The sequence below is a fragment of the Lygodium microphyllum genome, chromosome 29 (genome assembly GCF_053477565.2).
Source record: "Lygodium microphyllum isolate KBCC chromosome 29, Lygodium_microphyllum_v1.1.10, whole genome shotgun sequence".
Taxonomy (NCBI): Eukaryota; Viridiplantae; Streptophyta; class Polypodiopsida; order Schizaeales; family Lygodiaceae; genus Lygodium; species Lygodium microphyllum.
This window is the reverse complement of record NC_141163.1, coordinates 2,157,123-2,172,583: the sequence shown is the minus strand read 5'-3', so window position 1 is coordinate 2,172,583 and position 15,461 is coordinate 2,157,123.

The following is a 15,461-nucleotide window of genomic DNA, read 5'->3' as shown; positions in this document are numbered from 1 at the left end:
TTAGAAGAGAAAATCTATATGTCTCAACCCCCAAACTTCGTTGATCCAAAATTTCCTACTCATGTCTATTTATTGCATAAAGCTCTTTATGACCTAAAACATGCACCAAGGTAATGGTATTTTCGCATTCATTCTCACTTAATACACCATGGCTTTCGGTGGCTAGACATTGATCATAACATTTATATTCTTCTTCAAGGCAACACCATCATTATCCTAGGCCTCTATGTTGATGACATTCCAATTCTTACCAACTCTCCTCATGCCATGTCCAAAGCTAAATCTATCATATTTTCATAGTTTGCTATCACAGATTATGGTCCTATGCATTATTGTATTGGCATTGAAATTGAACAATCACCCATGTCTATCAAAATGCATCAACATACCTATATTATGTCTATTCTCTCATGTTACTCCATGCTCCACTATAATCCCATGGTCACTCCACTTGCCCAAAATCTCCAATTGAATCCATCCTCATCCCATTCTCTTTCAATTGAGCAAGCTCGTGAAATGGAGATTATCCCTTATACGGAAGCACTTGGATTTATTTGGTATCTAATTACTTGTACCCATCCAGATTTGTCTTATGCAAGACATATTCTTTCCAAAGTCATGCATTAGCCCACTTAAGAACATTCAAAGCAGCTCAAACGGGTCTTATGGTATCTCAAGGAAACATCTAATGTGGGGATATGTTTTACAAAAGATAGCAATGATTTTTTTAAAGAGCATATTCAGATGCAGATTGGGGTGGTGATCTTGCTACCCGAAGATCTCTCACTGGTTTTATCATTACTCTAGCAGGAGGTCCCATCTCATGGAGCACCAAAAAACAACACTCTGTAGTACTTTCTACTATGGAAGCCAAATATGTGGCATGCAGCATGGCTGCCCAGGAAATGATTTACCTTAAGAAACTCTTGGAAGGTATCAGCCTCAGCAAATTCCCATCTTCACCGACAACAAAGCATCAATCTTGGTCATTCAAGGCCCAACATTAAGTCTAAAACTCCGCCATATTGTTATGAGATATCATTTTTTACGTGAATTAGTTGAAAATTCCTATATCATCCTTCAATATGTACCATCATGTGATAATGCTGTTGGTTTCCTCACCAAATCAGTTTTCCACTTGAAGCATAAAATTGCCATGCAATTCCTTTGCATGCTCTGATGAGGAGGGGAAAATATTCTAGTTGAATTGTTGAATTGAATGTAATCTTTTATTTCTCTGCAAATCTCCTATGGAATCCTTTTGAGGGGAGATGCAAGGATAAATTTTTGGATAAGATAAGGATAAGCAAGTGTGTGGACAAAAGGATCCCATAGATATCAATTTTGTAAATATCTTGGATATTTAGAGAAGAAGCTCACCTACCTCATTTAATGTACCATGTATATATACAGCTACTAGCAATCAAATGAATAATTATAGTTCACTCCATTTTCTATATTGTCTCTATATGTTTCTCTTATCGTGCATAGTATCCCCTTATCTACAAATTCTTGGTTTTCACTATAGTGGCTAATTCAGTCTCTCAGATGTGGGCATGCAAAGTATCCTCTATTTCAGAGTTGCATAGTGATTGGATTGAAGAGCTTCAAGAAGCTTATTTGTTAGATGATCACTTCAACCACATCTTCCAGAAATTACAGCATGGGGTCATGGTTGAAAACTCCCAATGTCAACTCAAGCATGGCCTTATTTGGTCCCTTGGCAAGATCGTCATCCCACACACCTCCCCCTTCACATAGAAGATCATGGAAGAGATGCATTATTGCCCCACTACTGGTCACTTGGGGATTTTCAAAACATATGACAAGATTGCCAAGAGTAGTCATTGGAAAGGCTTATGGAGGGATGTCAAGGACTTTGTGACCAAATGTGTTCCATGCCAACAGAACAAGAATGGTACACTCAGACCCACTAGCCTCTTTTGCAACCCCTCCCTATTCATGAAGGGAAATAGACTCATATCACAATGGACTTCATCACTAGCATCCCCGTGACTAAGAAAGGATGGAAAAATATATATGTGGTAGTTGATTGCCTCATCAAAGCTACCCACTTTATCCCCACTAAGACCCAATACACTACCTCTCAGGTGGCCACTCAATTTATGGAATATGTCTTCAAGTTGCATAGCTTACCAAAAGTCATAGTACATGATCAGGATGCTAAGTTTATGAGCAACTTTTAGTAGATAATTCTTGCATCCATGGATACCAAGCTTGCCCCATCCACTGCATAACACCCTCAAACTGATGGTCAAAATCTGAAAGAGTGAAAAAATGTCTTGAGACATATTTGAGGTACTTTTGCCATGATGTACATCACAATTGGGATACATGGCTCCACTTGGCTAAGTTTTCTTATAACAAATCCACCCACTCTAGCATTGGAGTTTCCCCTTTTGAGACCTTATATGGGTATAAGATTCCCCTCCCTACAATCTTATTTAGTGATAAGATAAACCCTCAGAGTCAAGCCGAGTTGGATCACATGCAAGCCCTGCTTCAGCAATGCAAAGTGAATCCTCAAATGCACAATTGCACATGAAACTCTATGCTGATGAGAAAAGAAGGAATTTGGAATTATAGAAAGGGGAATTGGTCCTCTTGAAAGTTTCTAAGTCCCACTACTCCACTCTCAAAGAGGGCAGCAGTAACAAGGTGGCCCACTGCTTCTATGGCCCCTACTAGATTTTGAAGAGAGTTGGTGACTTGGCCTACCGATTAGAGCTTCCCCCTACCACCAAAATCCACAATGTGTTTCATGTCAGCTAGTTGAGACCCTTCATGGGCACCTTAGTGGACTATGTGGAAGAACTTCCCCCCATAGATGAAGAAGGCATCATTCAATATATCCCTAAGACAATCACTGGGCAATGAGATAAGCACTTAAGGTCTCGATCCATCAAGAAGTACCTCATCAAATAGCAAGGCCTACCCCTAGAAGAAGCCTCTTGGCACCTAGCCACCATTGTCAATTATTTTCCTCACCTTCAAGTTGCCCAATAGACTAAAAACTAGTCGGTTATGCCCTTGTTTGACCACCCTCTGCCTACACTGTTTTAGAATAGTTTTGTACTTGCCCAAATCTTTGGCATGTGCATCCTACCTAGACTGAAAGTACTTGTCATAAGCTCTATTTCGACATGTGGCATGCCCCATTTGGAGCAGTCTACCAAAAGTTATGAAAATTTTACCTTAGCATGCTGGTCATGGACAACATGCTATCCCTAGTCTTTACCCACCCATTTTCATTGTAGTGTGGCTCAAAGTAGTACTTTTCACCCCTCCCTAAGCCCACCCCTCACTTCCCCCCATTTCTCTTCATTTTTTAGGGCAAAAACCTTTAGGGTGGGGATGGATTGTAACAAGAAGGATACATAGAAACTAGGAATTAGACCACCAATCATACTAATTGGGGTATATAAGGTGTAGGAGTCCCAGATTAGGGCAACCAATGATTATCAAGAACATACTCTTCACCTCCATCTTTAGCTTCCATGGCTTTCTCCTTCCTTCTCTCCTCTTTTCTGTCTTTCTCTCTCCTCTTCTAGTCTTCTCTTCTCTTCTTCTTGTTCCCTTTCTCTCTCTTTAGCTCTTCTCCTCTCTCCTCTCAGCTTCATTCATTACAAACCTAGCCTTCTCGGAAGGCGGGCTTGGCATCCTTTAGATGTTCTTGGGCCTCTCTCACCCACTCCTTGACCTTGTCATTCACTTCCAATTGGTGGCTCGAATCGATATATTCCCCAACCTTTGGCACTCCCCTTCTTTGTGGTCTTAGGAGTAGAAGTTTCTGTTCCTGCATTCGTGACTTACTTACCCTTCAGGAGTGTAGCGGCACTATCAATTTTGAGTGTGATTTGTGCCTCAACTCTCTTTCTTCTCCTCCTATGACTCCTCTTCCATATGGAGGCTGCGTCAAGGTTGCTAGGTCTAGGTAATGCGTTACTGGTCTGCCTCGTCTGTGCCCTGGTCATGGCATTCAACGAGATGGGAGTGGCCTCGTCATCAAGTGTCTCGATTCCAAATAGACCTAAGGATACAGACGGCACAATAGTTGAACTAGTGGACGATTTTCACCTAGGGAACTTGGTATACAAATGAGTGATTCTACACTCAGGGCATATTAAGTCGGTATTTTCCCAATTATCTTACTCTCATTTAGGGCAACGAGATGAGATTTGTCTTGGGCGATAGGTTCTTGGTTTTGACCTCCTAGGCCTCTACCCCTTCCCTAACCTAATGCCATTACTGGTACTGGTCTAAAATCCATTAGAATGGGATTATCCTCTGCATCATAGGACAGGTAAGGGTTTACATATGCCTCTTCCTCATTTGGCTCCTCGATATAATACATTGGAGAGTGTCACTCAATGGATGGGTCACGAAGGGTCTAGGTGGTCTAGGCATCCATGTGGGGTTGATGTCCACCATCATATGGATAGCTAGCCTTGAATCATTGGGTGCTCAAAGAGCTAATGGAGCTCCCCTTCTATAAGGTGGTGATCTATTCCCTAGGTGATAAAGCTGGTTGCATGACTGTGGATATGGTAACCCCCTCGATAATCGGCAATGCATTTTATCATGGCCAAACCTACCGTAATTAGCACAAAGTCTGAATCTAGGATCTATGTACTCTGTCGGAAGGTGGTTTCCTCTACAATGCATGCATTGTAGGTGAGGACTTGCAGGCCTTCTCATCATCCCTTTAAGCTTATCCAACTCTAGCTTCATGTCCACCAACTCCTAGCTCTGATCAACATTCTTTCCTTTCTATTGGGCGCTCTGGCTTGATCTCTCACTAGTGGTTGTGGCCCTCTCTGAGGTTCTAGAGGTTGCATTATATCAGCTTGTGGTCCTTGAGCTTCTCTCTCCTCTGAGAAAATCGTCCACTCATATGGCTTCTTCAAAGACCCTAGCTAGCACATCCCTTTGCGAGTTCAAGTTACTCACCAAGGCCTTAGTAAAGCTCTTCACTCCTAATTCCACTTATGAGCACAGTGAAGACCACATGTTCCTTAGGTGGCTCAGTGGCTAGGATTCTCTTAAAGAGACTTTGCACATGGTTGACATAGTCTTGGATATCCTCCTTGTCCTTTTGACTGTGTCGAACAATAAGGTTATCCGACTATCTTGCCTCAGAGAATCTCTTGATGAAGAGGCTCTTGATATTGTTGAAATTATTTCGTTCTAGACTAGTGTACCATGTTCATCCTTTATTCCCAAGGCAAAGACCAAAAGCATGTGCATGTTGAGGAGGGTCCGTTAGGCCATTCACCTTGCATACCTACTCAAACTATTCTACAAAACTATACCAGTCATTATCAGCATACTTGTTGAGTTGCTTGGCAACTATACATATCTTTGTTTTGCTTTTTGAATTCAGAGTAATACCTAGTCATGTTGCGACGAAGTTGCTAGGGTTGCTTCACTCTACTCCACAACCGTGTTATCTATGAGTCACTTCATGAGAAGCTCCTTGAACATAAGGTCAGCTTCACACGCTCTTTCCATGTGTGGTGCAAAATTAGGCTTCCATCTTTCTAGGTGCGCTTCAAGTGATTATTTATGCAGTGTGTGACTGTGATGAAAACAATGTGGTGCAGCACACACTTTTCTAGTCTGCTTGTGTAGGTGATGGTGGCTCTAACAAGTTCGTTTGCGTCTGTAGGGACCGATTAGGCACGAAGATCGAGGCAGACAATCGTTACGCGTAGTGAGAGATAGAGAGAGTGCAAGAGAGCAGAGTAGAGAGTGAGAACATTTTCAGGTACAATGATGAGTGTACATTTAGGTTTTTAGATAGATATATATGTGTAAGTACAAGTGCTAAGGGTGTGTTCACACTCGAGCACATTTAAAAGGCACAAGGCCCTTATTCCCAACAACTCCCCACCTAAAGGAAATGTTCCTTAAGAGGAGAAAAGAATCAGCTAAGTCTAGGTATGTACAAAGTTGAAGTACATATATCTATCCAACTCCCATCATTTGTCGGCAATGAGCAAACCACTCTACTCGAAGACCCTTCATGAGAAGGTCTGCAGGGTTATCATCTATATGCACTTTGACAAGCTCAATGCTCATGCTATCAAGTACATCTCTAATGAAGTGGTACTTCACATGTATGTGTTTTGTATTTGCATGAAAGACAGGATTCCGTCCTAGCATGATAGCACTCTGACTATCACAATGGACAACATGTAACTATCTGATGCCAAGATCTCCCACCAGACGTGAAAGCCATAAAGCCTCTTTGCATGCCTTGGTGACAGCCACGTACTCTGCCTCTATAGTAGACAATGCAACACACTTTTGTAGCCTGGAGATCTAAGAGACTGATCCACCTGTGAAAGTAAACACATACCTAGAAGTGGACTTCCTGCAGTCCGCATGACCAGCATAGTCTACATCCGTAAATCCAACAACAGATGCCTTCTGCTTTCCAAAGTAGATGCACAACTCCTTTGTGCCTTTGAGGTATCTCATAATACCTTTCATTGCATCCTAATGCTTCTTGCAAGGGGTTGCCATGTATCTTCTAACCACTCCCACTGCAAAGGCAATGTCAGGACGTGTAGCAACCATAGCATACATCAAACTGCAAACAACTGAAGCATATGGTATATTGGCCATTTCAGCCTTCTCATCATTAGATGTAGGGTTGTCCTCCACACTAAGTTTCACATATGGAGGCAATAGAACCCCAATTGTTTTCCCCCACTCCATATTGAAATGCGACAAAACTTTGGAGATATACTCCTGCTGAGATAGATAGAGTAAGCCTTTCAATCTATCTCTGAGTATTCACATGCCAAGAATATGATTTGCATCACCAAGATCCTTCATGTCAAAGCTACCATGAAGACTTTTCTTCAATGAATCCAAGGCATGAGTATCCCCGCCAACAATCAGCATGTCATCAACATACAAAACCAAGATAATTAGGCTGCCATCTGCAGTCTTCTTGGTGTACAAGCAATGATCCACTTGACTTCTATGAAAGACTTGGGACTGCATGAATGTATCAAAATTATGATACCATTCTCTTGGTGCTTGTTTCAGCCCCCATACAAACTCCTTTTGAGTTTACATACCATTTTTTCTTTCCCTTATTCAACAAACCCTTCAGGTTGCTGCATATATATGTCTTCATGAAAATCACCATGTAAAAACACAGTCTTTACATCCATCTATATGAGCTCCATATCCTCAACTACAACCAAGCCCAAAATGGTTCTCAATGTAGTCATCTTGACTACAGGAGAGAAAATCTCATCAAAGTCAATTCCATGCTCCTGCTTGTACCCCTTTGCAACCAATCTTGCTTTGTAGTTTGGTGAGGAACTAGAAGTGACCTTCATCTTGTAAACCCATTTGCATGGAAGGATTTTCTGCCCTTTAGGCAACTGCACCAAGTCCCAAGTGCCATTTTTTTCAAGAGATTCCATCTCTAACAGCATGGCTTTATACCATTTCTTGATGTCATGTTTGTCCATTGCTTCCTTGAAGCAAGATGGTTCACCACAATCTGTTAGCATGACATATTCAACCACATTGATTGCATCGAACAAACCTGTTAGGTTGTCTAGTAACCCTAGATGATCTCCTAACCCAGTGGTCATTGTTTGCTGGCTGTTCCTACAAATTTCCATTTTTAGCATGTTGTCCTAGCATTTCAACCTGCAAATCAGCATTGACAGCTTGATGTCCTGGCTATTCCTGCAAATCAACATTGATAGCTTGATGTCCTGGCTATTCCTGCATATGAAATGGCTCAATTTCATGGGCAATAGCTGGCTGATGATTTTCAGCATCATTTCCTACATTTACAAGTTCATTTATAGCAGGTATTTGCTGTTGTACAGTGGGCACATTTTACTGTCCAAAATGTATTTCTTCCCTAAATACAACCCTATGGACCTCCTCAATCTTTTCGAGTTGTTTGTGCATGCAATCTTCCCAGAAGATAACATCATTTCTGTGTACTACTTTCCTTTTCTCAGGATCCCACAATCTATACCCATTTCACCCTCGTCACTATGTCCTAGGAAAATGCATTTACAGGACTTTGGCTCAAGTTTGCTACATTTTTCTTTACGAATGTGCATAAAAGCCTCGCAACTAAACACTTTCAGATGAGCATATGAAGATGGCTTGCCCGACCACACTTCTTGGGAAGCTCCCCCCCCAAAGACCTGTTTGGACCGATTAATTAAGTGAACCACTACCATAACAGCCTCTACCCAAAAACCATGGGGTAATGTAGCATGAGACAGCATCGTACGGACCTTATCCTGTATGGTCTGATTCATAGGCTCTGTAACTCCATTTTGGGGTGGATTGTGAGGGGCAATGAGCTCCCTCTTTATCCCTTTGCTATCACAAAATGCCTGAAAGGCCTTGGACACATATTCCCAACCATTGTCAGAGCAAAGATACTTAAGTGTCTTATCTGTCTGATTTTTAGCCAATGCCAAGAAATTTTTAAACTTATCAAGCACTTCATCCTTGCTATGAATGGGATAAACCCCTAAAGATAATCCTGACATTTGACATACATCCAAATGTACTAACTCTAGAGGAGAAGATTTCAAAGAAAGAGACTTGTTGTGAGACGTATGTGCATGTTTGCCATAAATGCAATGATCATAATGCTCAAAATCAGCATAACAAAGACAAGGCAAGTAACCAAAACGAGAAAGCACTTTCATTCCTATTTGACTCATGTGTCCCAACCGGCCATGCCACAAAGAAACACTTGGCTTCTCGGTCATGGAAACAACATGGTCACGCACACTAGATACATGAAGTGGATACAAAGTATCACTCTTGCAACCTCTGGAAATAACCCTATATCCCTTACAGATCTTCCATTTTTCATCACCAAAGGTGGTATGAAACCCATCATCATCTAGCTGCCTTGTGCTAATCAAGCTCTTCTTGAGTTGAGGTGCATGCCGTACATGTTGAAGTGTAAAGACAGAGCCATATTGAAACTGTAACTGCACACTGCCAATATCTGCAATCTCACATGCATAGTTGTCCCCAAGATGGACAACACCATGTTGACCCCCTATATAGGCGGAAAACCACTCATGATGAGGGGTGACATGAAAGGAAGCACCTGAATCAAGAATCCAGGTATGCATGTCATCATCTATATCTGCAAGTAAAGCATGTGTACCAAAGTGTGAAGAGAAAAAGAGTACATCACTCCCAATATCACTGTCATGAGTGACTACATTCACCTCTACAATTTTTACACTGCTCTTCTTAGGCTGACTGCCCTTCTTCTCTTCCTTGCTATCATCTGTCTTCTTGCCTTTTCCTTTCTCTTTCTTCCATTTGTAGTAGTCATGTTTAAAGTGACCCTTCTTTCCACAATGATGGCATTCAACATCTTTGCCACATGATTTAATGCGTCCCTTGCCATCATATTTTCCCTTTTGTTGTGATCTGCCCCTGCAAAGCACTGGAAGACTTGCTGGATGCATTGTTTTGCCGATTCATCTCTTCCATAAGTAGAGCATTCTCTACATTATAATTGTTCACAACAGTGCTAAATGTATCCCAACTCTCTGGTAGAGTGCAAAGCAAGAAAGTAGCCCTAAATTCCTCATCAATCATGAACTTCAAGGCAACCAGCTGTTTGAAAATGGAGTTAAACTCACTCAAGTGAGTAGACATTGCTGTACCCTCTTTCATACGCAAATCCATAAGCTTTTTCAGCCAATACACTTTGCTTGCAGCACTCTTATGTGCATACTCTGGTCCATATAGCATATGCAGAATCCAAACCTTCAATGTTGAAGAGAAAGGCATAAAAAATCGATAGCTCTATGGTTGAGCATGCAAGCTCATTCAACTCATCCCAATCGTCCTGATCCATGTCCACGGGCTTTGCCCCTTTGGTTTTGATTAGCTTTGCTTGCTTCTTTTGTAACAAGATATTGTAGCACTGCTTTTGCCAAACTGCAAAATTATGTGCACCTTCAAGCTTCTTTATGTGCATCAGATTACTACTGACATTGTTGCCAACCATGATTTTCAACCCAAATGTGACAAAAAAACTAGCAAATGCAGGCCCAAACTGTCACCCAAGTGACCAAGGTACAAACAAGTACCAATCAGCAATAATTGACCATGTAGAAGTACAGATTTTAGATCTATAATTAAATTTTCAGGAGCACCAAACCATGTGCTATAGCATTATCCAATTGATTACAACTGTTCCAATGGCATATGCATCACATTACATGAGAAATCCCAAACTTTCAACTGCAATTTCAGTTGTACATGTACCCACGGACATAAAATTTGACACGAACGGTCAAAAGCCCCAAAATTTTCTGCTCAAAGCATCAAACACACATCTGTGTTTCCTCTATCATGCATAGGACAATCCAATTTTGCCAAAATAGAATAATTTTAGCAAAACCCCCAAATTTTACCAAGTGTTGATGTCCAAATTGCGTGGAATTCAACCTACATGTACATAAAATGACCAAATGCTGCACAAATTTTGCCCAAATTGCAAAAGCCCCAAATTGCATGAGGTCCAATGTACCTCAATGTCGAGAAATCAGATTGATTTCAGCCCAATTTGCGCATGTATATGAAAAGCCCCAAATCTCGGGGACAAAATGTCACAAATTCTTGCAATTTTTGAGACAGATATCACCGTTGTATCTTGCTCGCACCAAATTTGGACAAATCCCCAAATTTTCCAAGTCCTGCATGCACTAAATTCAATGAAATTGAAAGAATTTCACTAAAATGTGAAAATCCCCCAAATTCTCGGGCAAATGTGCACCGACTTTGCAATTTCTGAGTCACATTGTCCAATTCTGTGCTAGGATCCCCAAATTTGGGAAAAGCCCCAAATTTTTAGGCCAATTTTGCACAGATATGAGATTTTGTGCTTGTGCATATGAACCTTGGTTAGAGGAATTGGATTTTCAACAAATTTTGAAGAAGAAGAGAGAAAAAATATATATGGATGACGAGTCTGTTGACCCATCAGACATGCACCGTGAGCCCCGCCAGTCACATGCGCCTTCTGGCAACTGGTCATGACTACTGCCCGTCATGTCTGCTGCGTGGCCTATTAACTGTTGCGTGGCCTAGCGACTGTTGCGAGGCTTGGCGACTGCCGCTCACGTCAAATGTTACCTCTCATGACCTGTCCGCTGCTGCCTGTCGTGCCATGTCTGCCTGTCGTGGCCTATCTGTCGACTCTCCTACTCGCCTTTGACTACCCACAATGCCTGCAACTCACGACTTGCTCATCTGTCCTATTTGAACTCCAAGAGGCACGAATGCCTCAACCACAGCTCTGATACTAGTTTGTAGGGACTGATCGGGCATGGAGATCGAGGCAAATAGTCGTTACGTGCAGCGAGAGACAGAGAGAGTGCAAGAGAGCAGAGTAGAGAGTGAGCACGTTTTCAGGTACAATGACGAGTGTACCTTTAGGTTTTTAGATAGATATATATGTGTAAGTACAAGTGCTAAGGGTGTGTTCACACTCGAGCACATTTAAAAGGCATGAGGCCTTTATTCCCAACATGGTTCTTTAAGACATTTAGGATGGGTGGTCTAAGAGGTTGTGTTTGTAGTTGCTTCTAGACCGCTAAGTCACGATTTTGGGCGTCTGGAGGCTCTTTGAGCCTTTGATGTGTCTGGAGGCCTACAGGGGTGTTGCTCAGCTCTGGGTTGTCTAGTCTAGGATAAGCTGATTTTGTCAGCTCTCAAGTTTGGGTTTTAGTGTCCGAGTATTAGGCATTTGATTCCTAGAGTCCGATCTCCGATTCTAACTCTGTCTGAGTAGTCGACTCGAACAGTTTGAGTTTGGGGGTCAAGTCGAACTATCCGCTTCAGAATGCCCCATTTTGGGCATCCAATTATTTCGAGTCTGAGTCCGAGTCTAAGTAGGATAGTCCGAATAGGGTGGTCTGAGTCTAGAGACTCCGATAAATGAGATGTGTTTGAGTTGACAAGTAGTCCGAGTGTCCAAGTCTAGTGACTCGGACGAGTGAAGTGTGTGTCTGAAGAATGGACAACAATTGAATAGTCCGATTAGGGCAATCGAACCCTACAATGAGCATCCAATTACGGCAACGGGTCACAAAACAATGAAAAATCTTTGAAAATTTCACACATGCCTTGCTAAATATTGCAACTAGGGTGTTGTCACTAATCAACAAGCATCAAACAACATCCAGAACATACCTAGAGAGCCAAAATACATTGTGACAAGGATCATCAAAACTGAAATCTCCCCTCTTGCCTATAGCTCTCTCTCTCTCTCTCTCTCTCTCTCTCTCTCTCTCTCTCTCTCTCTCTCTCTCTCTCTCTCTCTCTCTCTCTCTCTCTCTCTCTCTCTCTCTCTCTCTCTCTCTCTCTCTCTCTCTCTCTCTCTCTCTCTCTCTCTCTCTCTCTCTCTCTCTCTCTCTCTCTCACCAAGGGGTGGCTCTTTGATACTCTAGTCACTCCAGCACTGATGTATGGAGCAGCTATATGGGGGCCAAGCCTTGCCGATTATGTATGGACATTGATGGAGAGACCTCAGGTGATCATGATATCTACATTGATTCGCAGCAAGGCCTCAGTCCCACATGACATTGTGTGAGTAGAGCTTGCCACATCGCCCATGCTAGTCGAGGCATTATTTCAGACAGTCTGCTTCCTACACAGATTTCAGGATATGGACAGAGATCGCATTGCATACAGAGCATATATGGCATCTTAGGAGATGGCTCGAGTGGGGGATACCACATCATGGTATGCACAAACTAGAGCTTGGTTTGATAGACATGGGCTGGACATTGATAGACTCCCACCTCTTCTATATGATACTCAGGCTCCCACTTACACCCTCTCTCTCTCTGAGAGGAACAGAATCATCAGACAGGAGATATGGCATATTTATATACAGAGGACATGGGTCAGCCCACACAGCCACTGCCATCGAAGATGGCACATTATTATACACAATTCTTGAGCATATCAGAGCAGGGATTCATAGAGATTCTGAGATATATGCAGATCTATATGCCACATCGATTGAGAGTTCTTATTGGACAACTCAGGGTATCATCACATCAGCTTATGATTGAGAGTGGCAAAGCTAGTGGCATCCCACAGGAGGAGAGGATATGCCCCCTTTGCAGATCAGAGGTGGAGAGTGAGGAGCATTTTGTTCTCAGATGCCCAGCATACTCAGAGTTGAGATCTAGATACACATTGAGCAGCTCACTTCAGGGATGTATGACTGATATGGATTAGAGATCATTTGGCCGTTTTTTGGGAGAGGCATGGCACATCAGAGAGCAGAGCACACAGTGGGTCCCAGTCAGAGAGGGGCCCACCCAAATGACTATTACACAGTTCTTTCAGACAGACAGAGTGAGAGCTACTGTACCAACCTCCAGCCAGATCTCTGGGCTCACACTATAGCAGGTTGAGGACCAGTGTACCCGACGCCGCACGAGGATCCGTGGGTTTCGGACCCCACAGCCACACCGACAAGAGATCCGGAGGATTCTTGATCTACATCGACAGCAGACTGAGATCCGACGACACTCCACACATTGGATCTCAGATCTCTAGTTTGCTCTTTCTTCACCGCTGATGTACCACATCCTGCATCCAGGAGGGATCACCTGCTATTAGCGACTTCGACGACTGCTACTACATCCCAGGATAGTATATCTCCCTGCATCTGTTACATATACACATCGCACCACTTTATCACACCTGACATTTGTTCCCCTTTTGTAGCCATTATCTGGAGTACCAGAGCTACATACGCACATACACATACACGACACTTATCACACTCACAGCACCATATTTTCAATTTCCAGTTTTTAGCTTTTCATTCAGCACTTTTATTTTGGATAGCTGGACCTCATCAGTTGTATCACAGTTTGTCTCATAGGCCAGTTTTGGTCTTTAGAAGACGTTAATATAACTTTCTTTCTTTCTCGATCTCTATCTCACTCTCAAACGAGAAACTGAGCTCTCCCACTTCTTCTTGGCCTATTAAAGCCCTTCTCTACTCAATTCTGATCTTCCCCATTTCTTCCTTTTGATGCAGTACACATTAAAGCTCTTTTTCTCTCCCTTTTTCCCTGTTTGGCATGTTTACAACAATAGAAACCCTACTATGTATAACCTTCTTTTTCTAGTTTTTTCATTATCCTAATGCAATCAAATCATAACCAAATGCCTACACTAATTCGACTACTCCTCTAGATCCAAAAAATCACAAAACTTACCTACCAAGGAGATCGAATACCTCTTCAAACTCCCTCACTTTCTAACTATCTACCTCAAGCACCAGCTCGGGGAAAACACCACTTCAATGCCCAATTTGGAGCATGCAAGCACTCAAAGCTTAAATTTGTTTCTCGAAAATAGAACCAAAATGTGTGAGCTCATGCTCGACCACCAAGACCCAGGACCGCTTATTGCATCAAGTGTTTCAAGCCAAGTGCAGTGGCTACCTCTCACATAGTTGTATATGCTCTCACACCTACGAGTGTAGTGAGGTTACCTCCATGCTTGATCGAGTTCCTCCTCCCTCAAGCACTCTGATAGCTCCACGATCCAAGGTGTAAGCTCAAGCAAGCTCGATCCTCAAGCTCCAAGCTCCATGCTCCATTGCCGTGTGCGAGACAAAAGAAGAGAAGAGAAGATGAAGAAGAAGAAGAGAGGATAATATGGAGAGCTTCTCCACCAGGGTTCCTCACCCTCACACACTCACTCCCTCACACTCCCTCTCTCAACCACAAGCTCAAGCAAGAAAAAACAAGAAGAAGAAGAAGAAGAAGAAGAAGAAGAAGAGCTAGTCTTGGCCACACACAAGAATGAGCTTCTCTATCCACTTTTTGGCTTTTATACATGCCCTAATCCCTTTTGGGTACCCGTCCCTTTTTTTACATGACCGGCTGTTTAGCCTAGGTCCACTTTTCCTATTCTCTTCTATTTACAATGTGGCTTCACCCATGCCCGTCTACTTTTTACAAATTGCACAGGAGGGAGCTTGGTGCTCTTTTACAAAGATTTAGGGGTGCCTTTGCATTAAAAATGTGCCTCTTCCATTTTTGCGCATTCCTTGAGTTTTTAAGGTGTCTTTGCGTGTTTGGTCCTTTTCCCTCTTATTTCTACTATCGGGTTCCCTTTTTTTGCTTTGCCCTGTATTTTAAACTTTTCTTTTGCCTTCTTCTTTTTTATTTTTACCTTTCATGCACTAGAGTTAACATCATCATTATCTTAAAATGAGAATATGATAGCTTATACTACTTTTTCTTCTTACTATTTCACATTTTAGGATTGAATTATCTAATTTTATATCCTTCTTTACCAATGTCTTACAAAATGTAAATATGATGGCTTATGCTACTTTTCCTTCTTGGTATTTCGTGTTTCATACAACG